Here is a 27,456-nt window from a genome sequence, read left to right as displayed (position 1 = left end):
CGGGGGAGAAGCGGGGAGAGATGGACAGAGAATGGAAAAGGGGAAAGGAGACCGAGAGTGGGGGAGACCGAGGAGGAAGGAGCCCGCCGTGCGAGCGGAGCGCAGCCCGGCGAGAGGACGCCCCTGTCCCCGCCCGGGCCCAGGCGTCGTGCGCCTCGGGGTCGGGCCGAGGCGCGCTCCCGGCAGCGCGGGGCCGCTCTCGGCTCCGTGGCGGCGCGGCCGGCCTTCGCGCCTCTGGCCCTGGGCGTCCCGCGTTCTGAGACAGGCTGCCGTCCTTTGAGAGCACCGCGTCCTTGGGATTTAAGGCAGGCGTGGACCTCCGCGTCCCCAAAACACCGGAGCCCCGCTGTCCCCCCCCAAAGGCTGGCGCCGTCGTGCCTACCCCTCGCCAGTGGCTGTGACCCTCAAACAAAGGGCTTCCCTCCTACACTGTGGGAACCCGCGTCGGCGGCCTGTCCCTCCGCCTCTCATCCCTGCCCCTCTGGCTCCCGCGTGCTCTCCAGTCCTTTCCTCAGGCCATGCCCACATCACGAGACCTCCCCGTGGCTCTTCAGCTGTAGCTTATGTCCTTGGCTATCTTGTGCCAAGCCCCGCGCATTTGAAGCAAATCCACTAAATAGTAAGTTGCTTGTGTTACAAAATTCGTGTTTAATTAGCTTGTCCTGACATGAAATATTTATCAGGACTTGATGTTCACTCCGGTGCACCTCTGAAATCCACTTTAATTTTATTTGTGATTCGCTGTTTCTCTTCTCCATCCCTTCCACCCTTCCTCCCACCCTTCCTCCCTTCTCTTGCCACCTCTCCCCTTCCACTCCTCCTCCCTGGGTCTATTTCCTTCTCACCTTCCTTTCCCTCCCCCGCATTTACTTAAGCTACTAAAGCAAAGACTATGGTGTTCGTGTCCTTCGCTGCATCACTTCCCTGGCCTTCTGCTTCTTCCAGGAGGTGAGCCGGGCCCCCGGGTTCCCTGAGCAGCACCCACCCAGGGGTCCCCGAGAGCCCGAGCTCCTCGCTGTGCCCAGCGGGGCTTGACGGCCCTCGGCGTGAGCCTCCATCACTGGTGACTCGGATGTGACCTCCATTTGTTTCCCGACTCAGTCCCTTCAGCCAGAAGCTCTGATCTGCCACTTCCTTGCCTTTGATGTGTCTCCACTTCCTGTAATTAATTTCATTTTCCCATAACTCAGCACACCATGGTCAGCCCTAAGGATAATGCCCCCAGTTTGAGCCAGTTCTGCTCTTTCCCCAACTTGGGTCTCTTCCCTGTGGTCTGCCACGTTGGTAGACATGCCACACAGATGTTCAAAGAAAGCCAGGCTGCTGTAAAGCAAGCTGATGCAAGTGGGCCGGTGGTCACAGCCCGAACGTGGAGCTCGAATGAGGTGGGCTGTTGACAAACGTGTATTCTGAGCTCCTCACCTGTCTGCCCGCTCTCCCTCTGAGAGTATATTCTTGCTTAAACAAATCCTCACTTTACCTTCCTGGAAAAAAATGTAATTTTACATTTTTATTTATATTGAGGTCTGTGTATATTTGATGTTCTGAGGGAAACCAATCAAAATCAACTGAACATCTAGACATTCGAATAAATCCTATCATATTGCCAAGTATAGCATTGAGAAAATTGTCCTAACTTGGTGGACTCCATAGCTGCAGGGCCAGTAACACTCTGCGTTCCTGATTTATCCTTATCAACATTCCTGACACGGACTGTGGGGTGTATTCAGGATTGAAAGGTCAGTTTAGCCTAACCCTTTGTCTACTAGAACACATGGATTTGAACAGTCTGTCCTCGTAGGATCTTTTATAAGAATGTTGTCCTTGCATTCTTTGATAGATTTGTTTCCATTTCTCTAAGAATTTAGGCCATGTGTTTCATGGGCCAGTCCTTGACGCTATCTGGAGGCAAAGACACCCATGAAAATACTTTGAACAATGAAAGGCATTCTGCTCTGAGCCTCACTTTCCCTGTCCATAAAGTGGGCGTGATTCACCAGGCAAAGTCAGTGTGTGAGCCCAGTAAGCGAGTCACAGAAAAGTGGCCGAGAAACCCCAGACCCCCCAGCAATAAGGACATCACGCTGCCCTCCTCACCTCTATCCGGGAAACGGAGGAACTTATTATTTCTTTGAAACTGTCTGCAAAGGAGCGTTTGGGTGGCTTTGCCAATTAACATTAGCAAACCAGGTTGAGATTTTAAATGGAAAGGTTTTGAACCAAAGAGGACTTTTTTTTTCCCCTTCCTGACGCTTCAGTATTTCCCATCTTCATTCTACCCAGAGCATTGCATGCCTCCATAAAGACTATCTGGCAGTTTGACACTTTGTTTTCCCTGCTTACAAACCTAGTAAGGGCAGCTGGGAATTTTGAAAGGGAAGAGCTGATGTTCCTGGGGGTTTTGACTCACCTGTCTGAGTCTTCTGAATGAGATGCACCCTCTACAAACTTCTTCAAATGTGCTTTTCTTACTTAATGAAGTCGCGCGGCCACACAGAGCCACATAGGCTACCCTGTGTCTTCATGCCTGTGCGTATAGGCGTGATTTTACCGAAGTAGGGTATACTGTAGCTGTTGCTTTGACATTCTGATTAGTCGCCTGTTCCCTTTTTATGCTTGACTCCCCTGTTCCTGGCCCCACTCCAGGCTCACTGCTCTTCTACCCCACCCGGATCCATAATCCCAACCATAACCTAGAGGAAACTTCACACTTACCTCCACGCTCATATAATTTATATGTGACATTGACACTCTTTTTCTTGCTCAGGTACACACACACACACACACACACACACACACACACACACACACACAGGAGTTGTTGCCCTGTTTTCTGTTTTGGATTATTTTTGTCTGTGTGGTAAATTGGAAAGCATCTTCCAAGAATGACCACTGTGTTTGGAGGCTTTTAATTCTTCTTTTTAGACTATCATATGGTAAAATGGACTTTCCCCGGGGGTGTACAGTTCTGTGCATTTTAATTCATGTATGACTTGTGTTATGGTCACAACAGTCAGCACAGGGAACAGCCCCATCCCTGCAGAAACCCCCTCCTCCCGCTCTGTACTCACACCTCCCTCCAGCCCTGTCACCCGCTGAGCCACGCTCCTTCACGATACTGTGTCTCTCTGATAATGTACACAGATAAAGCTCTTCAGTAATTAACCTTTGGGGACTGGCTTCTTTCATACGTAACGTCTTTGTGATCCATGCCAGTTCTCACGTGTATCAGATTGTTCCTTCTTAATGCTGAGGAGCGTTCCATCATGTGGGGTGCCACAGCGTTGATCATTCTCCCAACAGGGAAGACTTTGAAATGATCCTACTTAAGGATGCTTGTCTTATGATACCATTTCTAGTATTCAGGTTTGGATAGAGAATTTGTATCGGCACTTGAGTTTACCAAATAAGTATTGAAAAAAATCAAGGGATGGGAGAGCTAGTCATTAGGGGAATTTAAAATTAGTTTGAGTTTAAATGGCAGATGAACTGTTGTTGTTGTTGTTGCTGAGTGGCTAATCTAGTCACTACTCTCGTCAGGCTCCTCTGTCAGTGGGATGATTTCCCAGATAAGAATACTGGAGTGGGTTGCCATTTCTTCCTCCAGGGGATCTCCTCTACCCAGGGATCGAACCCGGGTCTCCTGCATATGGATTCTTTACCACTCAGCCACCTGGGAAGCCCTGGCAGATGAACTACCAGGAGGAAAAAAAAAAAAAAAGCCAACAGCTCTGTGCATCACGTGCTAGCTGCCTACTACATGCCAGGCACTGAGCTGGACACTCCCATTCAGTAGCTCATCAACTCACCTAAAACCCTAGCAGTAGACACTCATACCTTTATTCTATAGGAAAGGAACTGGAAGGACCTCTTCAGGTAACAGCCAAAGTAGATGGACCTACTGTGTTCCCCAAAGCCATTGTCTCCCCAGCCTCTCCCCACCCCCAGCCACCCAGCAGTCTGTGCTTCTCTTGATTTTAATTAGCACTCCAAGTTCCTTCTCCTCCTGCAGTAGCTTAGATAAACTTGGTATTAAAGTTTCCTTTCACTCCTTTAAGTGATGCAAATTGCTTTACCCAAAGGCAGGCATCACATTACACCATTCTTTGAAAAAATCTGCTGAGAGAAAGAGGAGGGAAAGAGGTTTGGAATTCTTTCCCTCCTGTTTCCTCTTTCTAACTGATTTAAAGGGCTGCTAGGATTTTTTTTCCTCCTTCTTTCTTATTAAGTGAAGATACACAAGTCTTATGTACAGAAGCAAAATGAAGAAAAGATCAGTTACCTGCTGAAACTGATTAATATAGTAGAGATTATTCGTGGGGGAGGCGGGTGTTGGGGAGCATTTCTCCCTTCATCTGCCTGCCCCACACCACCAAATGTGTGGGGATGGAGCTTGGGGTTCTGAAAACTTAAAATACATGAAGTGAACTAATTACCTACTTCAGTTTCCCTTGGTAGTTATGTTCTGGTGATTATTTGTTTGATTTTACCATTGATAATAACCCTTCAGTAGCTAAGAATCGAAGAATTAGATTTGCAAAATTCAGGGAAATCTGCTAGCAGAAAGCTTCCTTCCATGTCTCCATAGCATCTGCAGCTGAGCACACACAGATGGGTACATGGCCCTGTTTCTTTCTTTTTTTTTCCATCTTAAACACTGTATATGGAGTAAATAGTTTCCTCAGGAAGGATCTTGCTGGCTCTGTCATCAAGAATTCAGCTCCTGGAGCTCACATGACTGTGCTTGATGCCTTGAAGAGCTCCAGCTCCTGAGCTTCTGTGAATGACTCTGATGTAAATGGAATCACCTTGTAAATCGCTGTCAGGAGCTGCCCCTCCATTAAGGAGCCACGTCCAGCCCATCGTCACTGCCAGCCCCCTGCTCTTCCCCGTCTAGCTGGCACTAAATCCTGTTTGGCCGACCCCTGAAATGACTCTCAGATCGTCCCTCTCTCCCTGCACCGCCAGCACTCCATCCGAGGCCTTCTTGCCTTTCCAGTGCGTAGCATCGCCTCCCGCAGGCCTCTGTGGGCCCAGCCCCTCAAATCCGTGCTTCTTATCTGACCACGTGTACCGTAAACCCCAGAGTTCCAACGTTTGTGAAATGCAGTGTGTGTGAGATGATTTGGGGAAAATATACCAGTGAAAGTGAAAGTCACCCAGTCGTGTCCGACTCTTTGTGACCCCATGGACTGTATAGTCCATGGAATTCTCCAGGCCAGAACACTGGAGTGGATAGCCTTTCCCTTCTCCAGGGGATCTTCCCAACCCAGGGATAGAACCCAGGTCTCCCGCATTGCAGGCAATGAATATGTTTTATTTAAATAGCTATATATTTATTTTTACAGTTGTATCTTGTTTATGGTGAACCTGACTTTCATTCATGATGTTAACTTATAACATCCTCTTAAAATAAATTTAATAAAATGTGTGTTTTTTTAAAAGTGGGATGGGTCAAAAACAAATCCCTAGTCAATAACTAGCTATGGCAAAAAAAAATGTGACGATGACATACGAATGACTGAAGCTTGAAGAACACTGGAGGAGACTCAAAGTCCAAACTCCTCGAACTATCATTAAAGATAATGTCCATGATGGTTCCCCCCAAGTACCAAAAAGCAGCCTTCGTGCCTGCCTGTCCCAACCCTCTACCAAGATCCTTCAACAAGAACTTCCTTCTCACTTTTATTAAAATCAAACACTTTACAGTTTTTCCAACACGTTAAGGCTTTCACATTTGTGTGCTTCCTCCTCTCACCCTCAAAATACCAACCCCTTTATCTAGGTTGTGTTTCTCTACCTGGTGGACGTCTATGCAACCTTCAAAACCCAGTTCACATGTGCAGAACCTGTGAGCTCTTGTCCAAGTTCCTCAGACAGAATTCACCAGGCCTGCGTTCCTGCAATCTGCAGTGTAGCTTTTCGCTCACAGTACTCTGGCTCTCAGAGTATCTTTCTCCACCCCCAGAACTAATGAATCTCACAAGGCTGTGTCAAGCTCTGTGTCTCCCTTGGGCACTGGCTGGCATAGTGCATAGAAAAGGGCTCATCTGTTTACTTCCCAAATGAAGAAATGGCTGGGGGAATCAAGGCAGACTCTTTCTGCAGCGGGAGGGTGTCTGTCGGAGAGTGAGGTCTCACACACAACTCATCTGCCAGAAGAAAGGAAGCTCAACATGCCATCCTCCCTGCTCAGTGGGTCTCAGAAAGTTGTTCTGATGGTGTTTCTCGAGCTGCTTAGCTGCAACTGCCTTTTCTTCTTTAATTTACTCTGAAACGTTTACCCTTCACCAATGGGGACGCAGTAGCACAGGTTCTGCGTGTAGCACTCATTAGACATATTATAACGGCTCACTCTCCATGTTTCCGCCTCCCGAACTCCTGGCTTCACCAGAGCAGAAACTGAGTCTGTTTTGCTCGGTGCAGCACCCACCTCTTGGACACAGCCTGGCACATAGCAGTCCTTGGTGGTTCTTGAATACGTGGCATCTGAATACTCCATGGATTGGGTTGTCAGACTGTCTCAGTTTTTCTTTGCAGACAGGGACTGTGCTTGGTGGGGTTAGAAAAGCAGACTGCCTGCTTCTGGGGGAGGCGCCTTCAGAGCAAGGGCTTGCTTTTGGTCAAGTTTCACCACGCTGCCGGCCCTCCCCAACAGTGGCACTGTGTGCTTTCCCGGAATACTTTGCTTCATTCTCTGAATTCCCATTGTCCTTTCCACGCAAATCAATCTACTTCTGTGTACCTGGCCAGCAAGTACATAGTGATCAAAAATGCAACCTTTAGTGTCAGATAAAGGGCTTAGCAAGAGTGGCTAGCACATGGCCAGGCTTCAAAAGCATTATTACAATTTACAATAATTTATCATTATGTTGGAGAAGGCAATGGCACCCCACTCCAGTACTCTTGCCTGGAAAATCCCATGGACGGAGGACCCTGGTGGGCTGCAGTCCATGGGGTTGCTAAGAGTCGGACACAACTGAGCGACTTCCCTTTCACTTTTCACTTTCATGCATTGGAGAAGGAAATGGCAACCCACTCCAGTGTTCTTGCCTGGAGAATCCTAGGGATGGGAGAGCCTGGTGGGCTGCCGTCTGTGGGGTCGCACAGAGTCGGACACGACTGAAGCGACTTAGCAGCAGCAGCAGCAGCAGGATTATGTTTACATTCCTAATGATAACACATGTCATGTGCGAAACTTGGTCCTCTCTTTTTTGGTTCCTTTGATAACTTTAGGTCCAGTCCTTAATCCATTTGGCTGTTTTCTTGGGATCCACACTAGACATTACCTATTGTCTATAGCTGCCTTCAGAAGCTTTTTTGCATGTTTTTCAGCTTTTAAACATTTTGGGAAAAAGACAAAATTTATCCACTCCCATCCTCTTCATTTTTACTCGAGCATTTCCTTTTTCTCTGGCCGTATTCTGACCTAGCTGGATCTCAGAGTTGCTAGTTAGTCCTTCATTCACTTATTCATTCATTCATAGCGTAAATATTTATGAAGTACCTACTCTGCTATTCCAGGTACTGTTCTAAGCTCTACAACATTGAAGAAAACAGAAACAGCTCTTGACTTCATAAATAAATAATTCAAGTGAGGAGACAGACAAAAATAAGAAAACAAGAAATATATATGTACATATATATTATGTGTAACATCAGTATGTTCTAATAGTACATTATACCATAGTGTATTAATATAATATGACACACTATAATACGAGTGTTATGAAGGAAACCACACGCAAAGAGTGGCTTTGACCTCAGTCGCACAGTGAGTGGCTCACCGGTTTAATTCCACATGCTGACCACTCCGCAGCAACATACCACTGTCTTACCTCATGACGCATGCTAGCTCCCCGTTGACCTTTGTGGGTTTCTAGTCTAATCAACTCACCTGACCTACAGGTGGTAGCTCTTATTTCTGCATCTCTGTGTGTGTAGAGAGACCCACGGGGGCAGAGCTTGCTAGGAAGACTCCTGGAAGAGGGTGAGCTGGGGGAAGGTGTGGACCACCTAGACCTCCGTCTCTCCCCAACCCATCTTTTGCCACATCCTTCAGTGATGAACCTTTATCTCTGCCCGTCAAAGGCATGTTTCAGCCAAAGAGAAGTTTCCAGAGGTTGCCCTTTGCATAGCACCCTACCTGAAATCCATGGTATGGGTTTATTTGCTGTATGCGCATGTTTGGGGCCATTTGAAGTTACCCATCATGGGGGTTCTGGGTACCGTAGGTCAGCCAGCCATGCGGCACCTCCAGGGTCCCCAAGATCCAGGGCCCTGCAGGTCCCGAGCAGAAAGCAGAACGAGCTGCCAGAAGCCACCGGCCAGCGCCCCGCCTCCCCAGAGTCCTCTGATGCCGCAACGCCCATTTCCCCGGCGAAGGCTGGGAGCCCAAGACGTCATTAGTGTCCTTCCATCACTTCCTCATTAGTTCTTAGACAGTGTTTTAATGACAGCTTGAGAGGCTCGCATCCTGGCCGCCTTCTATTTATGATCCCCACCATGTTAATGTGCACTTAATGAGAAATTCTTGTCTTGCTTGTAAATCCTGTAGCCGGCATTCAATTTATTGACAGATGTTTGCTTGGATCTCTTTAAAATTACTTCATAAATCTTCCAGGATAAAAGGCCTCAAGTTCAGTTATTAAGACGGGGCCTTGTTGACAGTTTCATATTTAACTGTTTAGGACTGGGCTGTCAGGACGGTAGTGGGGTGCACGGCTGAGGGGCGCCATTTGCCGAGTTTTCCGCACCGATCAGGGCCCTCCCTGCTGAAGTGTGTCTACTGTCCCTCGTAATCCCTTCAGTTAACTTCTAGGTGACCTCGCCGAGCTTCGCACTTATTCATTTAGCGTATCAGCGTGTCAGGGTGATGAAGTGTTTCTGCTGATAGGAGCTAAGGGCTCGCAAGCCACGGGGCCTCCATCTCCAGGAAAGAGTGTTGACGGGAGCTGAACGCTGAGGTGGCACTTCCCACGGCCGCCGCTGGGCACCGGCTGGAAACCTGGGCGCTGCGCCTCCATCTCTGGAGTGGATGTGGTGGGAAGGGGGTGTGGTGGGCAGGGGGTCTGCTCGCAAGTTTTAAGACCGTGCTCGTCTTTTGTAGCGGTGGACTTCTCGGTGCCACCCCTGTACTAGGCCTTTAGTTGTTTATTTCCTGTTGTCAGTGACTAAAAACTCACCTTCAGAGTTTTTAGTCTGAAGAAACAAACCAAAAAAAAAAAAGTGGAAAACAGTCAACTGGCTCATGTGATGAAACTGTACAGGCGCAGCGGCCCTCGGGCCTGGTTTGGTCCACAGAGTGAAATAAACTCTGGTCCACTCTCTTTGAAATGTTTGCCTCCGTCTGTCTTAGCTCCGCCCTCAGAATCCCTGTGGTGGCCCCAGAAACCCCTCAGAGCGTCCAGATTTGTGACCAGCAGAAAAGGACACCTCCCGCTTCCCTTCCACATGACCACAGGAAAGAAAGTCTTCTTACACCTCAGCACTCCTGATCGGGTCACATGGTGACTCTTTAACCAATCGCTGGGGTCAGAGAGAAGCTAGTTTTTGATTGGCTAGTTCTGAGTCACATGATGAGCCCCACCTAAAGCACTGGAATTAAGACTAAGGAGTGGGATCCTCTGGGATTCTCAGATGGCTCAGTGGTAAGAATCCACCCGCCAATGCAGGAGACGCAGGTTTCAACCCCTGGGTTGGAAAGATCCCCTGGGGGTGGAAATGACAGTCCACTCTGGTATTCTTGCCTGGAATATCCCATGGATGGAGAAGCCCGGCAGGCTACAGTCTGTGAGGTGGCAAAGAGTCGGACACAGCTGAGCACGCACACACGGTGGGATATTCCAGAGTCAGTGTGGGGTCTTGTTACCCCAGGAAGGAGACACAGCGAGGCAGCACTGAAACAATTGTTCAGATGTCTCCATCACATTCAAAACAACAGCCGCCTCGTCTGTTTCTTTCATTTCCTTCTGAAGAGTTGTTCTGCCTTGACAGTCTCTGTTCTAAAACAGTCATGGTCGTGACCTACCCCATTGGAGAATATTTTCAAAAGAGTAAAATTCAGAAAACCCTAGAGAGGCCACGCCTAGGATTGAGAAGTTCCCCAAGCCCATCCGCAAGCTCATAGCAGTAATAGGACGCAAAGAGAATTGTTCCACGCAATCCTATCACAGATCAGCCCGTTTGCATGTAAAATGATAATGAGCCTTTAGACCAAAAATAGAGTGTTTTTTGCTTACTTGCTGGTGTCTTGTCACTTTGCATCACTTGAACTGTGTCAGATCGCATTGGGTAACTTGCTTCCATCCAGCGCTGATGTGACCCACGACTTTGCAACGTTTAAGACAAGTGTTTGGGGTTTTTTCTCCCCAGTCCAATTTTTTGCACAAGTGCTTTTTACCAGATGAGGCATATGTGAATATGATTAGAATTGAAAACACATCTACCATTTAAGCCAGAATTTATCAGGGGGCCTGTGGGAAGGAAGACACGTGACACATTTACTCACGGCCCTGACAGGCCTCAATGAGGGGCTGATTCCTCACCCAGAGTCTTCCAGAGAGTCACAGTTTCCTATGCAGAAACTTCTGAAAAGCTCAGGGAACCGTTTATAGCTGACAGCTGGACGGCAGGTCTTAATATTCTATGGGACCAACTGCCCAGAGCCCTGGCACACGTAGTCTTCACTGAGATAATTATGCTAATCTTGGCTTAGTGTTGCCCTGTAGTAGCAACAGCCAGCACTTGTATGGTGTTTGCTGCGTGCTGTTTGCTGCTCTAGTTCATGACTGTATATATTTTCATTCCTTTAATCTTCAGTGGCCCTGCATGCTATTATTATTCCCTGTTGTAACAGGGAGGAAACTGAGGCAGAGAGATGTTAAGTAACGTGCCTAATGACTCATAATTCATGGAGCTGAGACACTCACACAGTTTGGCTGTTCATCTGCACGCCAAATATAATGGTTCTAATGCCCATATCACGAGGTTATACAGATAAACACATTGATTCAAGATCTATGGTACTAAATGGTATTAAATGTATAAGAGATAAGTTAAATGTTACATGTATAAGTTTTATAGTATTATATATTATACTTATATTTATTGTATATTATTGATGATCATTTATCATATGTTACATATATGATATCATAATTATTATAAAATTTTCTCCTTAAAGTATTGAGTCAAGATACCATAATTCAGACAGGTTACAATGGTTTTAAAAGAAGATTAAAAAAATAGCAAAATTAAATATTATTAAAACAATAAAATTAAATTAGAAATGTAATTTCACAGAGAAGTATGCAACTAAAATCAAAGCAAAAATTCAGGCCTGAGCATCCTGATAGATAAAGCCTAGAGGGGTTAAGTGCAGAGTGATAATATTTGTGCCAGCGGCTCAGCTGGTAAAGAATCCACTTGCCCAGGTAGGGACCACAGGTTCGATCCCTGGGTTGGGAAGATCCCCTGGAGGAGGAAATGGCTGCCCACTCCAGTATCCTTGCCTGGAGAATCCATGGACAGAGGAGCCTGGTGGGCTACAGTCCATGGGGTTGCACAGAGTCAGACACGACTGAGGGTGCACATCCACCCACCCACACGCATGTCCAAGTTTCATGCGTGGGTCTCAAGACAAGTCCCATAGGGATTTCTCTCGTGGTTCCTCAGAGCAGGACATGGTGCAAGCAGTTAGCTATGAGCAGCTTCACTTTTCCTTGAAGGAAATGAGAGGGGGACCACGGCCCTGTAGAAATTCCATGTATTGGTGTGAAAACAGCAGAGCGATTCTATTCCTGGGCGAGGCATTCAGTGCCTCTGCGTTTGTTCTCTTCTCTGGACAAATGGGCTGTCTTGTTTGTGTTCCTCCAGAAGAAGACCTGGAGACAAGAATTTGAGTGCAAATACATTATTTGGCTGTTGTTCCTAGGAGCCGGCAGAGGGGGTGGAGGAGGGAGACGGGGGGAAGATGGGCGCTCCTGAGGCGTGAGTGAGCAACAGTGCACGCCCTGGACGCCCGGAGCCTGATGCTGCCAGGGGCCAGCACACAGTGTGCATTTCAGGGTTGTCCCAGGTGAGCATGACGGTGCTGGGAGAGTTCTCCACCAAATCCCCGTCTCCTGTGGCCTCGGGGCTTCTGCCTCGGGCATTCCTCTCCAGCATCTCCAGCCTGTTCTGTGTGCAAGCCGGAAATGCCCTCAGAGCTGGACAACCGCCTCAGTCAGAGAAGCATAGGCTTTCGGAGGAGTCATGCTTGGTGGGGAGAGGACTTTGCCTAAGAAATACGGACTGTGTGTTCAGCTGCTCAGTCATGTCTGATTCTTTGTGGTGGACTCTCTCTGACTCAAGAACCCGTTAGGCTCCTCTGTCCATGGGGTTATCCAGGCGAGAATACTGGAGTGGGTTGCCATTTCCTTCTCCAGGGGATCTTTCCGACCTGGGGATTGAACCCACATCTCCTGCAATGGCAGGTGGGTTCTTTACCACTAGCACCATCTGGGAAGCCCCAGGGATGTGGACAGGGCACCATCAGAGTCTAACGTGGGTGACAATGACCCCACCCCCTAGCGCTGTTTTAATGCTTGAGTGAGATCATGCATGCCTATAAAGCACCTGGAGTGCTGTCTAGCTTAAGCGAAGTCTTCAAAGTGGGGGAAGAGCATATTGCTCACAAAACTACAAAGACTAGGAGGAGATCTTGAAGCTTCAGGAAAGGGTGGATCCAGGTGCTCAAGCGTGTTGGGCTGGGCAGGTGAACAAGTGTGAGCTGTGTGTGTGGTGTGGTGAGCAGGAAGACTAGCCTATGTAAAGGGGTCAGAGTTTGAGCCCTGCCGGATTGCAAAGACCATGTCATCTCTGCGGTCCGTTTCCAAGATGGCCTGATAAACAGATCCATTCCGAGACACTCAAAACAAGGTCAAATAGTCAGTGACTGCATTGAGGGCGTGGGGGGAGTGGAGTCGCGGGTGTGGAGTCAGGGTGGGGCGGGGGAGTGGAGTCGGGGGGTGGGGCGCGATGAGTCCGCAGAGTTTGCATCATGCAGCTCAATCCGCCAGTTGTGTGATGGACGGTTTCATTTCTCCGCGGGCTGTTTTGGCATTGTGTAGACACAGCCTAAATTGGTGCCCGCACCGCCCACTAATCACGCTCCGAGAGAGGGAGCGTGGAGTTATTGAAATCCCCAAGCAGCACTTTGGCGCACACGCTCTCTAACGCTATCAAGAGATGAAGGAGCCCTTTGAAATGAGCTTTCGAGAGTGAGTAATGACCTTCAGGACGTGGCGCAAGGATTGTCTTTTGAAACTGGTGTATCTTGATGGATGATTGAAAAGCTGCTGTCTTTGGTATAGTTTTTGCGGTTTTATATTTGGGGATGTGTAATAAATAAATGTGTAATTGCCCTCAACATGGTGCAAGACCAGGAGGTGAGCCTGAGACAGAAAAGGCCTGTAACGGCATAAAATTTTATTAGGAGCCCCACTGATAGGCAAGGCAGTGTTGTGTGAACAGAGAAGGTCTGTCTCGGGTTGACCAAGATAGAATCCAGGGGATGAACACGCGGCTGCCGACTGGCTTGCAGGGAGGCGGGGAGGCAGGGAGGCTGGGAGAGGAGCGGTACTCTCTTGATTGCGTCCTTACCCAAGTAGTTTCAGTGTCCCTATCGGTAACAGTAATGCCAACCAGAATCCTCTACCTTGTAATTCTGCAGGTTAAATCGTACTTATCAAGCATTTGTGGTGTTTTTCTAATTAATGGAAAAGGCTGCATTTTGCAGTGGCCTCTAATTCTTCTTAATGCTTTGAGATCTTTTCTTTTCCCATTTGTGTGTGAAGATGAGTTTTTGTGCCCAGTGTGTTAATCATATAGTTTTTGTTTTTATTCTTTTTGATCACAGTTTAGCTTTGTGTGTGTCTGTGTGTGTGTGTGTACACATGCACACACACACACACACACACACACACACACATATACACGTTCAGTTGCTCCATTGTGTCCAACTCTTTGTGACCCCATTGACTGTAGCTGGCCAGGCTCCTCTGTCCATGGGATTTTCCAGGCAAGAATACTGGAGTCGGTTGCTATTTCCTTCTCCAGGGAGTTCTCCCAACCCAGAGATGGAACCTGTGTCTCCTGCGTTGGCAGGTGGGTTCTTTACCACTGTGCCCCCTGGGAAGCCCAATGTATATATGTGTGTGTATATATATGTCTTCCATTGTGATTCCCATTATTGGCTTTCTACATGGATAAATATGTCTGCATCTTCCAAATTAACTTTGATCTCTATTGGCAACGATTGATGGGTGAAAGCCTTAGACGTTATATATGGTGTCTAGAAATTGGGCTCAACTTCCTCTTCATCCCATGTTTTGTTGGGTAGGTCAAAGAATGTTTTTAATATGGCTCAATAAACTCTACTAGAATTTAGAAGATCTGTACCTTAGCATTTGTCCCATTATCATCTGTAAGGAAGGCATAGACACAATAGGTAATTTTAACCCGACCTTCTTCAGTCGAATTTAGAACCTTAAATGTTCACAAAGGTTTAATAATATTGTTGAATAAATGATAGTTTATTAATTACCAAAATTTTAATTATATAATTTCTGAATATCATTGGAAAACAGATGTTTGATTGTTGGTTATCATCTCCACTGTCTTCATATTTTAATATGACTTGCCTGCAACTAGGATTTCTCTTTTTTTCAAACCTGCTGTGGTTTTCCAATATCCAGTTCAGTCACATCTGTGCACAGGGCCTGCACAAAAGACGCAGTGGCTCAGCAAGATTGTACTTTCGTTATGTAGCTTGAATAGAGGCGTTTGCACAAACCTGGTAAATACAAATGTCCCTTTTGGCAACCCCCTAAATTCCTGTAGCTTTTGCATTATGTGTTACAGCATTTAGTATTTAATTACCTACCAACTTCAGTTCTTCCCCATAAATCTCATGAGTCTTATTTTTCTTTGGAGTTTTGATTTCAAACTTCTATAACAATGGTTCTCAACAGGGGGACTTTCGTTTCCCAAGAGACATTTGGTGTTGTCTGGGGCATTTTTTATTGTCACAACTAAGCAAGAGGCCAGGGAGGGGTGGGCTGGGGGGTGGATAACGCTAGCGTCTAGTAGGGGGAGTCCAGGGATGCTAGCAAGCACCCTGCACAGGACAGCCCCACAGCAGAGAAGTGCCCGACCTCACGTCACGGCGCTGAGGTTGAGAAATCTTGCACAGAAAGAATTCAGACATCTATCTCTTAGCTTCCTGTCTTGGGTTGGGTACAGACCTGACACCCAGTAGGTGTTCAGATTCAACTTGGTGAGAGTCTGAGTTTGCCTTTTAAATCCGAGCTGCAAGTGGACCAAAGCGCAGAGGTTTTCAATAGAGGGAAAAGAAAAGGTCTTTGCATTCAGTATGTATGGATCATGGAGGTGGGGGAGGGGAGGAGTGTGATACAAAATAGGAAAAAATACAGATAAAGCAGAAGAAGCCACCTCCTGCTCTTTCCTGTGATTGCCATCAACATAAAAAAGCAAGGTTGTTAATCTTCAGGGGACAATCTGTGTATGGAGGGAGTCCCTTGGGGGCACTGAGAATTTTATTGCTTTTCGTTGGGGGCAGCGTCAAACGGGGTAATTTAGGCTTGACAAACAAATCTTGACTCACTTTTTTCCGTGGCTCCAGAAGGAAAATAGAATTCTCACAGAGCAGGGGCCAACCCCTTCTTCCATAAATCACCAGCTGTAGGTGAGAATTTGGCTAATACCCAGGGCACCGCAAAGAAATAACTGGTGGCAGAGCTAACTGCAGCTCTCCTGCATGCCAGCTTCTTCACAGATACGTGTTTCTCCTTCTTGCTTTGATCTCATTCTTTTTTTTTTTTCCCTCCTAAACTAAAACTTTTTCAGTCTCTCTTTCAGACTGTCTCTCAGGCGAGGCCTTTGGAGCAGGACCCCGACAATGTCCCGGTCAGCTCTTTCGGGTTTTTTTTTAAGTTGATTTCCTGTTCTGGTGAGCCATACATCACTGCCGTCCCCCGTCTGTGCTCCCTGTCTGTGACAGAATGAGAGGTGTCATTTATCACCGGGGCTTGCGGAAGCTGTGGGAAGAGGGATTGAAATTTTTTCTGGAAGGCCTCTCTGTGTCTAGCGGCTGCCAGATCATTAAAAAGGGGGCTTTCCAAAGAACCTTGTGTGCGATGTGATTGCACTTACTGTCAAGGAGAGGCTGAAAGACAGAGGAAACATCAAAAGGGAGCAGGAGAAAGAGGGCGAGGAGAGGGAGAGATTTCTGCCAGGGGCGTTTCAGACTCTGGAGCTGTGCAGGCGAGGTCCCGCCCGGGTTCCGTTTTCGTGTGTGCACGCTAAGCGAGTCCTCCAGAGACTTCCCCGCGGCTCCCGGTGCCGTGAGGAAGCTGAAACAGGAAACCTCTTTCACAGTACTTCTCCGCATCACGTGTTATGTAGGGCACAGAGACAGACTGTGTGCTGTGTGGGGTACAGCTTGCAGCAGAAGTGTTGGAGCGCTGAGGCAGGAAAAACCTATGTGAACAAAAGCAGAGGATCCCAGTAAATCTCTGGGCCAAAGTGAGACCTACCGGCGGGTTCCCTCTCCGAAGAGACGTTTATGGCATCCTGTTGGCATAAGCACACTCGGAAAATGCCCAAGAATATCTTCTTCCAGCTTCGCTCCTTTCGGCATGAAGTTTGCCACCAAATGGATCTCCAAGGGCGGGAGGATAGACTGTCCTTATCTGGTTGTTTTTTTTCCCAAAAGGAGTGTCCCCTTTCTACTCGCTGTGCTACCCAAGTATTCGAAACAAGCCGACACTCACGTAGTCCTGTCTCTGTGTCGGACACGATGCTGTGTGTACACACTCACTCGACTCCTCAGGGGTATCCTATGGGAAGGGTGCTTCTGTTCTGGAGGTGGTGCTGGTGAAGCCCAGAGAATTTAAGTAACTTGCCCACGGTTGCCCGTTGCTGGGTGGAGCTGGGATTCTGAGCTGGGTGGTTTGGTTCCCGAGCCTGTGTGCTCTTTGCCTCTGGTTGGGAGTGTGAAGGATGAACATGGTGAGGAAGCCCTGTGATTTTTGAAGCTTCTGGCTTGCAAATGTAATCATGTTAATTTAGGAAATTAACAACTTAATGATGACCCAAATCAAAGGTCAGTGATTTACGACCAGGGGGTCAAATCCAGCCCACAGATTGCTTTGTACAGCCAGTGAGTGCAGAATAATTTTTACATATTTTAAATAGTTGAAAGAATTTTACGGAAACTAGTTTCCTTGTTTGTTACGTAAGTTCCTGCACCATAGCCTCGATTTTGCCTCTTGTGCTACAGACTCAAAAAGATTTACTGCTGGCTTTCTACAGGAAAAAATTGCTGACCTCTGACCTGAGTTAGAATCAACTACAGAAATTTTTAAAAAAGAAGAAAAATGTGGGGGAAAAAAAAGAACCAAAAAGAGAGAGGGGGGGGAGATAGGGAGGGGAGGAAGGAAAGAAGAAAAAAAAGGAGGAGGAAAAGAAAATTTGAACAGAAAAGAGGGGGAAAGATCTCCATTAAAAGCGTTTAGGAGAATGAGGATGCTCATCTGTGGAGTCCTGAGGCCAGCAGAGACACTAGAATCAGACTTATGCACACTCGTGTGGAAGGCTAGCCTTTCAACGTAAGTTTTCCTTGACTGATTTTCCACAAAGCCTGCTGCTGGGAGAGACAAATTAGCTATTAGGTAATCTAGTTAATTGACAAGTGACTTAACTAATTACCCTAACATGCTTATTAAACGTTACCTTTCCCATTCTCAACACATTGTTAGCGCATTAATTTATTTAAGGCCTTATCATATCACTCCCCCTTGACAGCATGTTCCTATTAAAGCAGAGGAAGCATGGGGTGTGCTTTTTCTATCATTATTTCTCTCTACTGTGGTTGGAGTCGAAAGAGAGAATCAGGAGCTGGTGTGTGAGGAGCCCACCCCCATCAGCGACGATGGCCAATTATACTGGCACAGGGCCACTCAGATGGATCAGGAACGGGCTGAATAAAGAGATAATGTGTGCTACCAAGCCTCACGGAAGCTGAGGGGAACCTAATTTGACTTTTGACTGCAGCCTTTCATAGCTGGGAGGGCTGGCATCTTTATTTACACCCATTCACAAACCCCCTTGTCCTTGAAGCAGATGCATTTTGAAATTCATAATTTCTCAGATCTTAGAAAGAATGTAGTACATTTACCAGATCTCGGGTAACACTCTCAGTAAGGCTGAGAAAGCCATCTTAAACTTACACAGATCATTCCATGCTAAAAGATTAATATTACTGGGTGAGATTTTTTTTTAAGTTTTAAAATTACAAATCAGTTCAGGTCTGATTTTTCTGCTAAATGAATTATGATAAAAGAAAATTTGGTTTTAGAGCTCTGAGAAGTTTGGAATTGTAGACAAGGTATTGTGGACCACTGTGAAGACGTCTGTAATCACATGGCTTTTCTAATAACTGCTGCCTTCTGGTATTTTATAACTTTGATATTGGCCATAGGTAATATTATGGAAACAGTTGGTGATTTTTCCTCAGAATAATGTGAAATGAAGCAGAAGATACATACATAGAAGGAGGAACAGATACCTGATCTAACTTAACACAAATAGACTCATTTTCATAAAATAAGATTTAACATCAGAAGATTGGAACTAAATACAAACATGATTTTCTGTTTAAATGGAGTTAGAGGACAGGGTGGCTATAAAAGATGTGAAGCATCATCTGGCCCAAGGTTTCTGAACCCCAATTTCTGAGACGTGAAGGACTGTGTTCCAAGAGCCCAAGAGGCTCTGTTTCTTGTATAAAGCACACGTGAGATCAGGATGCAGCCTCCGCTCAGTAGTGCGCATGATTTGATTGGCAATGCCTTCTTTTTCTTTCTTGACAGTAATAAAGTATTAAAAGCATCTTAAATCAATTCACTAGAGCAGCAAGGTGAGACAGACGACCTACAGTAACCTGGGAGCTCATACTCGAGCTGTCAGGGGCTCATGGGAGCTAACCCTAACCCTGACCGTAAACTCTGACCTTAACCCTAACCCTCACCCTCAACCCTGACCTTAACCCTCAACCCTCACCCTCAACCCTGACCTTAACCTTCAACTCTCACCCTCAACCCTGACCTTAACCCTCAACCCTCACCCTCAACCCTGACCTTAACCCTCAACCCTCACCCTAAACCCTGACCTTAACCCTCAACCCTCACCCTAAACCCTAACCTTAACCCTCAACCCTGACCCAACCCCAAACCCTAACAGGATGGTTGTTGCTCTAGAGACCCCAGATGGCCAATCTTCTGATCTTTTGAGAGAAGCAGAAAAGCTAGAGATACAGATATACAATCTAATAATATTTAAATGTTGGCATCACCCATTCGATGGGCATAAACTTCAGCAAACTCCGGAAGATGGTGAGGGACAGGGAAGCCTGTTGTGCTGCAGTCCACGGGGTTGAGAAGAGTCAGACACGACTTGGCGACTGAACAATTAGGTCATCATTTAATGCAGCCCAAACAAGTCAGGTCTACAGAGAGGACCAGGCCAATGGCCCAGCAATGCCTGGAAGGGTTTCGGGAGTTGATGGCTCAAGACCACTCAGCTTATGTGTGATGTCGTTGATGTCTACATCCAGAATATCTCCTCCTATGGTTTCCCTTTAAACTGATTCTTTCAAGTGGTACTGGGAGAGGGGTGGGTTGAAATGATTTCTAAGGGCACAAGTCCTGAAACTCGGGAAGCTCACAGAATAGAGGGAGTTTATTCAAGGAAGCAGACATTTACGACTTAATGTAATCGTATACATAATGGTATACGGTACAGTGGGATGCTCCTGGGGCCGTGAGGACCTGCAGAAGAACGGCCTCACTCAGCCCTGGGCAGCGAGGAAAAGGCTGCTCAGGGAAGGTGTCCGGGGCTGAGAGAGGAACAGGTGGAGGGGCGTGGGGGAGCGGAGGGCGGGGTGCCCCGGGTAACAAGAGCAGCGTGTGCGAGAGGGTCTGGGGTGGATCATTTCAATAGCGTTTTCCTCAGAACACTTTGCTTAAAAAAATTAGAGTTCCCATAACATGGTCAGGACACATTGTGCAGCCTGATAACACCCTTCAGAACTCAGCTGACTTGAGAGGAACTCGACAAGAAAGGGAAGAACAGCTGCTCTGGACACGCCCCGTAAAGAGGCAGCAAGGCGAGCGCTGGGTGTCTCCAGTCTGGGGTTTTTCGGAGCTCGGAGAGTATGACCAGCTCTGCAGCAGAGCTGAAGCAGGCAGTGGCCTACATACAGTGCTGGGCAAGGGGCCCCTGTCCCCAGGAATCTCCTCCGACAGCTGCATGTGACTCTCTCCTGCTTGGACTCTGTCTTCGAGGACCGTATCCAATTGTGTATTGGGCTGTTGGGGTTCTTAGAAGCCAAAGTGACTCTCAGTCACTCAAACAAAAAGGAAATTCCCTGGAGGGTTTACTATTAATAGCAACTCACAGAATAGATGGAAAAACTGGACGACCAAGCTTGGAGACAGGCCAGCCCCAAGACACGCTGAGTCTGGAGAGCAGAAGTTGTAGACCAGTCCATTTAGGCGCCGTAACTGGACTGAATGTCCAAAGATGTCTTTGTTTTCTTGTCTTCTCTGCACAATGGGCAGGTACTACAGAGTATCCAGTGTGTTCAACTGGGTCACTTAGCTTGTTGCTGTTCACTCACTAAGTCATGTCCGACTCTTTGTGACCCCATGGACGGTAACCCACCAGACTCCCCTGTCCTCCACTGTCTCCCGGAGTTTGTGCAAACTCAGGTCCATTGAGTCGGTGATGCTTTCTAATCGTCTCATCCTCTGCCACCCCTTTCTCCTTTCTCTCCATCAATCCTCAACATTCACTGGTAGGACTGTTCCTTAAGCTGAAGCTTCAATACTTTGGTCACCTGATGAGAAGAACCAACTCATTGGAAAAGATGCTGATGCTGGGAAAGACTGAGGGCAGGAGGAGAAAGGGATCACTTAGTTACTGCTGAGCTGTGCTGGCTTAGTCACTCAGTCATGTCCAACTCATTGTGAGCCCAAGGACTGTAACCCACCAGGCTCCTCTGTCCATGGGGATTCTCCAGGCAAGGATACTGGAGTGGGTTGTCATGCCCTCCTCTTAGCTATTGCTACATTATAAAAAAAAAAAAAAAAACAGAATTTAGTCGCTTAAAACCAAACACTTATTTAGTTCATGATCCTACAGGTGAGCAATTTAAGCTGAGAGCTGGTAGTTCCTGCATGTCTTCCAAAGAAGTGACACTTCCCCACGTGGTCTTACATCCTCCACTGAGCTAGACAGGGCCCATGGCGGCACCAGGGTTCTGAGAGCAAAGCCTCTAAAGGCCTCTGTTGGTCAGAACTGCACTTTGGTCACTTGCATTGCCCTGGACACAGTAAGCCCACCTCAAGCGATGGACACGTGAATGTGTCTTGGTGGGAGGAGGTTCCGGGCCTCACGTGGCAGAGGATGTCTGTATAGATGGGCCATTTACCATGAATGAAACCACCCCAGTTGGGGTTCCAAGCCCTACCTAAGCCTGGAGGGTATGAAACATGAGTAAGAGGCTTATCAGACTATATCTAACGGGGATTAAATAATTCCCCAGGCTTCCCTGGTGACTCAGTGATGAAGAATCCACCTGCAATGCAGAAGACGCGGGTTCCATCCCTGGGTCAGGAAGGTCCCCTGAAGGAGGGCATGGTAACCCACTCCAGTAGTCTTACCTGGGAAATCCCACGGGCAGAGGAGTCTGGAGGGCTACAGTCCATGAGGTCACAGAGTCAGACATGGCTGAGCGACTAATGCAGACAACCAATGCGAGTTTGGTCAGATCTCCAAGCGTTTGAAGGCCCCTGAATTTTTCCGAGGATCCTGAAAAGAGGTCCACTCCACACCGCACGGCCCAAAGTCCTAGTGTATGAAACAGTAAAGAGCTGAACACGACTGAAGTGACCGGGCACACATAGGCGCACAAATAGTTCCCCAAAGGAAATGTCAGTTTTGTTTGGAAATGAGAAGGACTTAAGTAATCAAAAACAGTGAATGTTTTTAAGGCACTGTTCCCATGTATGATTTGGTGCAAGTAAATGTCTTTTCCCTTGGACAGTTAGGTAGTAAAGTAGAGCTAACAAATCATAAACGTAGGTCCTCTCTCCCTGGAGGGTCAGGAACCGCCACCCTCCATGTGCAGCCACAGCGGATGCTATCGCACACCTGGGGCAGAGACCGTGTGGCCCACCGCCTCTTGATGCAGATATCAGCTTCTAAAATCTATGATGAAGTTAATTAATGCTCACCTTTTCTGGACTACTCCAGCTCTCACTAACCACTGCTTTCTTTGAAACTGAATATACTGAAATGTGGAGGACATCATGATTTCTTGGTCCAGTCACTTGCTTCATGTATGAAATTGCTTGCCATCGCTAAACTTCCGTTTTCTCATCTGCAAACCAGGTACAGGAATATGCGTGCGTGCTCAGCTGCTTCAGTTGTGTCAGGTTCTTTGCAAACCCGTGGACGGTAGCCCGCCAGGCTCTTCTGTCCATGGGGGTTCTCCAGGTACTAGTGCTGGAGTGAGTTGCCATGCCCTCCTCCGGGGGTCTTCCTGACCCAAGGATGGAGCTCTCATCTGCATTGCAGGTGGATTCTTTACTGCTGAGCCCCCAGGGAAGCCCATGAAATAATTTAACATCTCTAAACCTCCATTTCCTCATCTGTACGCTGGGTATAGAAATGTAATGACCTCAAAGTGTTATTGTGAATAATAAATGAGACAGAATATATCAAGCCCACAGCATAGAACTTGGTGAATAAAGTGTTTGGCACTTTCGCTTGGATTATCATCATGATCATTATTGACATTCATTTAGCTCCTCCACAACCCCCCGCCCCTTTATGGTATATAAAACTTACCTTCTATACAAAATATGCCTACTACTGAAATGCAAGTTATGGAAAATAATTAATTAATATGCGTTAGATTTTTGTTTCTCTAAGACAGGTGTTCGAACCTGTATTGATTTTTTAAAGTTTGTCAGTGAGTTAAATGAAGGTTAATGTCCTTTTCTGGCACATATTTACTGAGTACTACAGGAGAAGTACTTGGTGAGCTCACCGGTGGTTCCAGTGCGAACCAGGCCCTCACTGTCTTGCTCCAAATGGCCCATTTGGATAATGAGTGGTGTGCAGTGTTACTGTAGCGTTATGAGGCAGGAGACACCTGACGTACTCCACTGGGTAATGAGAGGACTATCGGGGTGGGAGTGGTTTCTACTAAACCAACAAGAGACACTGCTGTGACCTGAGACTCTTGACAGAAAGGAGCCTCTGCCGAAGGGGCGTGAGGAGAGGGCTACTTCTGGAGCCTGGTGAGGGTGTGGCCGCACGTACTGGACCTCCTCCCAGGAACTGCCACCTTCGGGAGAGGGACCCAAAATCCACGGCCACCTGGCCCCAAAGCCGGGGAAACGTAGACCCCCACATCCGTCTCCCCTACCGGCCCGTCATCTGCTTTGGATGAACCCAAACAGGGAAGCCAGAAGACACGGGAGGTAGATGATGCAGAATCCCGTTGCCCTGATCTCGGGTCAGCCTCCCAAGCACCAGAGGAGGACAGAGAACAGAAGTGCAGGACGAGCAGAGGGAGCCCAGGACAGACAGTATCGGGGGGAAGCTGAAGCTGAACTGCCTTCCCGCTGCGAGGAGCTCTCATTCTGAAAATGACTTCACTTACTCAGGACCTGGGCCCAGGAAAAACTGCAAAGGGTGTGAAAGCCCCAGTAATCTGGGGGAATTTTGCACATTTCACTCCCTGAGATGGGTTAGCGGGTCCGATCTAAATGAGAGTCCAGTTAGATGCTGCATTAGCCCCAGAAGACAGTGACAACAGGATCCATTGGTTAACAGGAAAGCCGCAAATCGTAGATTGTCTGGTTCACAAACTGTAGCCCACAAGGCAATACTGACTCCAGACACGTTTCCAGTGTTTCCTAGAACTTTAATCAGTAATTAACTTTTAGTCAAGTATTAGAAGGCTTATTATATTCGGCTCTAAATGTCTGGCTTCTCTTCAAGTCAGGAAATGTGGCCCCAGGAATCCCATTTTCTCATGGGAGCAGTGGCCACAGATGAGGGTGTGAGAACTCTGCTCACTACTGTCTTCATCAGCCCTATTGTCTCCTGTGTCGTTTTTATTGTTCTTCTACTCAACTTTTCTTAATTAAGTGCTTGTTTACCTGCTTTGGGCTGTTCTGGGCCTAGCTGTGGCGAGCAGAAGCCACTCCGTAGTTGCGGACACAGGCCCCTTCCTGCGGTGGCTTCTCTTGCTTCAGGGCACGTGCTCTGGCGAGTAGGCTCGGTAGGTGTAGTGCACGCGTGTTTAGTTGCCCCGTGGCATGTGGCATCTTCCTGGACCAGGGATCGAACCTGGGTCCTCTGCATTGGCAGGTGGCTTCTTAACCACCAGGGAAGCCCCCTATTCAAATTTTATATATCTATCCATGCCTACACCGAGCCAACAAAAGCTAGTTCAAGAGGCCATGCACTCTAAGCAAAACGGAACAAAACGTAAGTGTCTGTGGAGGAAAAGAATCGTCCCATACTTCCATATGCCAGATGATAGTGTCCACATGGAAATGTTACAACCCCAATCCCGCCGACTCCCATGTAACTGCAAGATTATGTGGGTAGGGGGAAAGATAGGAAAGGGTGACAGTAAAGGAACCAAGGAGGAGAGGATTTCAGGAAATGCCCGATGAGGACATGATGCTAAGCACCAGTCACTCAGGTAACTAAGACGCAGCTCCTGAGGCGTCGAATCTACTTAAAAGTCTAGCAGGAGGAGAAAGACACGCAAAGCAAATACTACCTTAGAAACAGGTTCAGACCTAGTTGGGAACAGAGGAGATAAGGAGCAAAAAAAATGCCTCATAGGGAGCTGATGCTTAGTTTGAGTATTGAAAGATGTTAGGTTTGCTTCAGATAAACAGGATTGAGGGGGAGTGTGGATAGCATTTCACACAGAGAGGACAGTACAACCAAAGACACTAAGACACTGAACAACATGATTCGTGCTCGAAACTGAAGAGTTCTGCCGAGCAGAACGTAAAACTCAAAGCATATGGTACAGGGAGGCGGTCAGGAGATAGTGCTGTAGCAGGAGTCAGCGCTCCCCGGTATCCTCCAATGATGCACTTTGTCCTTATCTTCTGGGCAGTGGACACCCAGTCAATGCCCCCTGGACGTTGTTAAGCATGGGGAGGGGGTGACCAGAGATGAGAGAGGGGGAGGGCACATTACTTCATTAAATTTGTCTTGCTGCAAGATTCATTCTAAAGCCATGACAGGTGGCTTTAATGTGTACTAGACTTGATTCCAGAAAGTCAGAAGAATCTTGGAATAGTCCAACTGAGAAATTATGAGAGCTGAACTAGGGCAGCAGTAACAGGGGCTGGAATATTGGAGATGGTAAGGGCGTGACGTGGCGAGGGGCGGAAGAGACTGAGCTGCCCTTCCGTTCTAGGCTGAGCGACTGAATGGACGGTGGTACTAGTGACCGTAAGAGCAGACCCAGGATGAGCAGCAGTCAGCGATGGGGCAGGTCGGGAGGAATGGAACTGATGCTTGTAGTTGACAGAGTCCCCTGTTTATCTCGCTGGCTGCTTCTTGCAGGCACCTGCGGGTCCTGTCCTCACCCTTAGAGCCCTGTCCCTTTGCATCTGAGCCACACTTTCCAGGAGCAAAGCACTTGTGTGTGTCATCTCACTGAAACCTCATCAATAACCTTTAGAAACAGCAGAGCCAAATTTATCACCCCCTGAATGGATAAAGAGGTTCAGATAAGGTCAATGATTTCCCCAGGGTTACCCAGCATTCAAATGTCAAAGCTCAAACCTAGGTCTCGGGCTTCCCTGGTGGCTCAATGGTAAAGAATCCACCTGCCAACGTGGGAGACACGGGTTTGATCCCTGGTCTGGGAAGATCCCACAGGCCGCGGGGACAACTGAGCCCAGAGCTGCTGTGCACCACAGCTATCGAACCAGTGCACTGGAGCCTGAGAACCTCAACCACCAAGGCCCATGCTCTCTAGAGCCTGCGCTCCGCACCAGGAGAACGCAGCACAGTGGGGAGCCCGCGCTCCGCGAGAGAGCGGCCCTGCCCGCCCGAACCAGAGCAAAGCCCATGCAGCAGCAGAGACCCAGCCCAGCGAAAGGAAATAAATAAACAAAATTATAAAAGAAAAAAAAAAACAGGTCTTGTGAAGTACAAAACCCCATGATTCAGGGAGAGAGTCCTAGCTTGTGCAGCCTAGGAGGAAGACAACTGCTGAAGCGGGTCCCGTATTTCTGGATGAAAGAGCAAGTGCAATGATTCCACACGATGCTGAATTAATACTTATTTCTTGAATCTTTTTTTTTTTTTTTGGTCTATTCCATTTCCCCAGTAGCTTGTATTCCCAAGGCGATTGAAGATCTTGAGATACCATTTCTATATGCAGGGGAAAATCAGAGCTGCTGCAGGGATCTGAATGTCTTCCCTTCTTCCAGAGACAAATGCCCTCTTCTGTGGTCTGTCTCCCTGAGAGAACTTGAACGTCCCAAAACTTTATGAAGCAGAGAACGTAAGGCCCTTCTGTTCTTCGACACCATCCGATTCCCTGTAACTGCTGGCTTCACAAGCAAGCTTTACTTCTGTGTGTTGCAGCTGTGCAGGGCACTCTTGCAGCATGCGCCCTTTTAAACTCCTCCCCACATCTGCCTGTATTCAATTTTCAGTACAGCTATAATCCTACCCGCTCTGAGCAAAGAAGCTAATTGCTCGATTTATGCTCTAGATTCAGTGATTCTAGGAGCAAATATTTTTTCAGAGCTTAGCTCCTTGTGGGTGTAAAACATTCTGATTGTCATTAAGAATTCTACCTTTTATCAGTGCCTCTGGTGAAAGATTTGAAAGAATCCTTCTTTCGCAGTTTTCCGGAACTCTCTATAGATGCACTTCACTAAGACTCTGTTGAACAAGCCTGCTCCACCCTCCCTCTCCCAACATTAAGTTGGTAATTTTTAAAGACATTATCCTTATCATGAAAATTTCATCTGTGCTATAGGAAGCACCAGTTAGAGGTTGATTGGTTTCTATCAGCTTAAACTAGAATTACATGTAATAATACATGTCAACATATTTATTCTATCTTTGATAATGAGTCTGATTTGCTTCTGCTTTTAGAGGGAGAAAGAAAGAGATGAATGGATGATTTCCAGGTGTTTCACTTTCATTTATATATTCAGCATACGTGTACTGAACCTCTAGTCCATGCCTACTAGACTTCTGCGCTGTAGCTGTGAAGAATAAGAAGATTCTTGCCCCATGGAGCTCATATTCTAGTAGGAAAGACAG

At 47.3% G+C, this 27,456-nt stretch overlaps 1 protein-coding gene and 1 long non-coding RNA gene across 8 annotated transcripts in view; both read left to right on the top strand.

Annotated features, from left to right (window-relative positions):
- The window catches only part of TSHZ2 (teashirt zinc finger homeobox 2), a 508,475-nt gene that overhangs the window by 158,738 nt on the left and 322,281 nt on the right, over nucleotides 1–27,456 (top strand). The window lies entirely within an intron of this gene.
- Nucleotides 3–27,456, top strand: part of LOC147359969 (uncharacterized) — a 104,109-nt gene continuing 76,655 nt past the window's right edge. The window contains exon 1 of the long non-coding RNA XR_015138835.1: nucleotides 3–27,456. This exon is cut by the window's right edge and continues 60,293 nt beyond it. This is a non-coding gene — a long non-coding RNA (uncharacterized LOC147359969).

Source organism: Bos grunniens, chromosome 13 (assembly GCF_055505025.1).
Source record: "Bos grunniens cultivar Pamir isolate PY7600 chromosome 13, Bosgru_T2T1.0, whole genome shotgun sequence".
Classification (NCBI taxonomy): Eukaryota; Metazoa; Chordata; class Mammalia; order Artiodactyla; family Bovidae; genus Bos; species Bos grunniens.
Note: the sequence above shows the minus strand (reverse complement) of the source record. Positions and strands in the feature narration are given on the sequence as shown.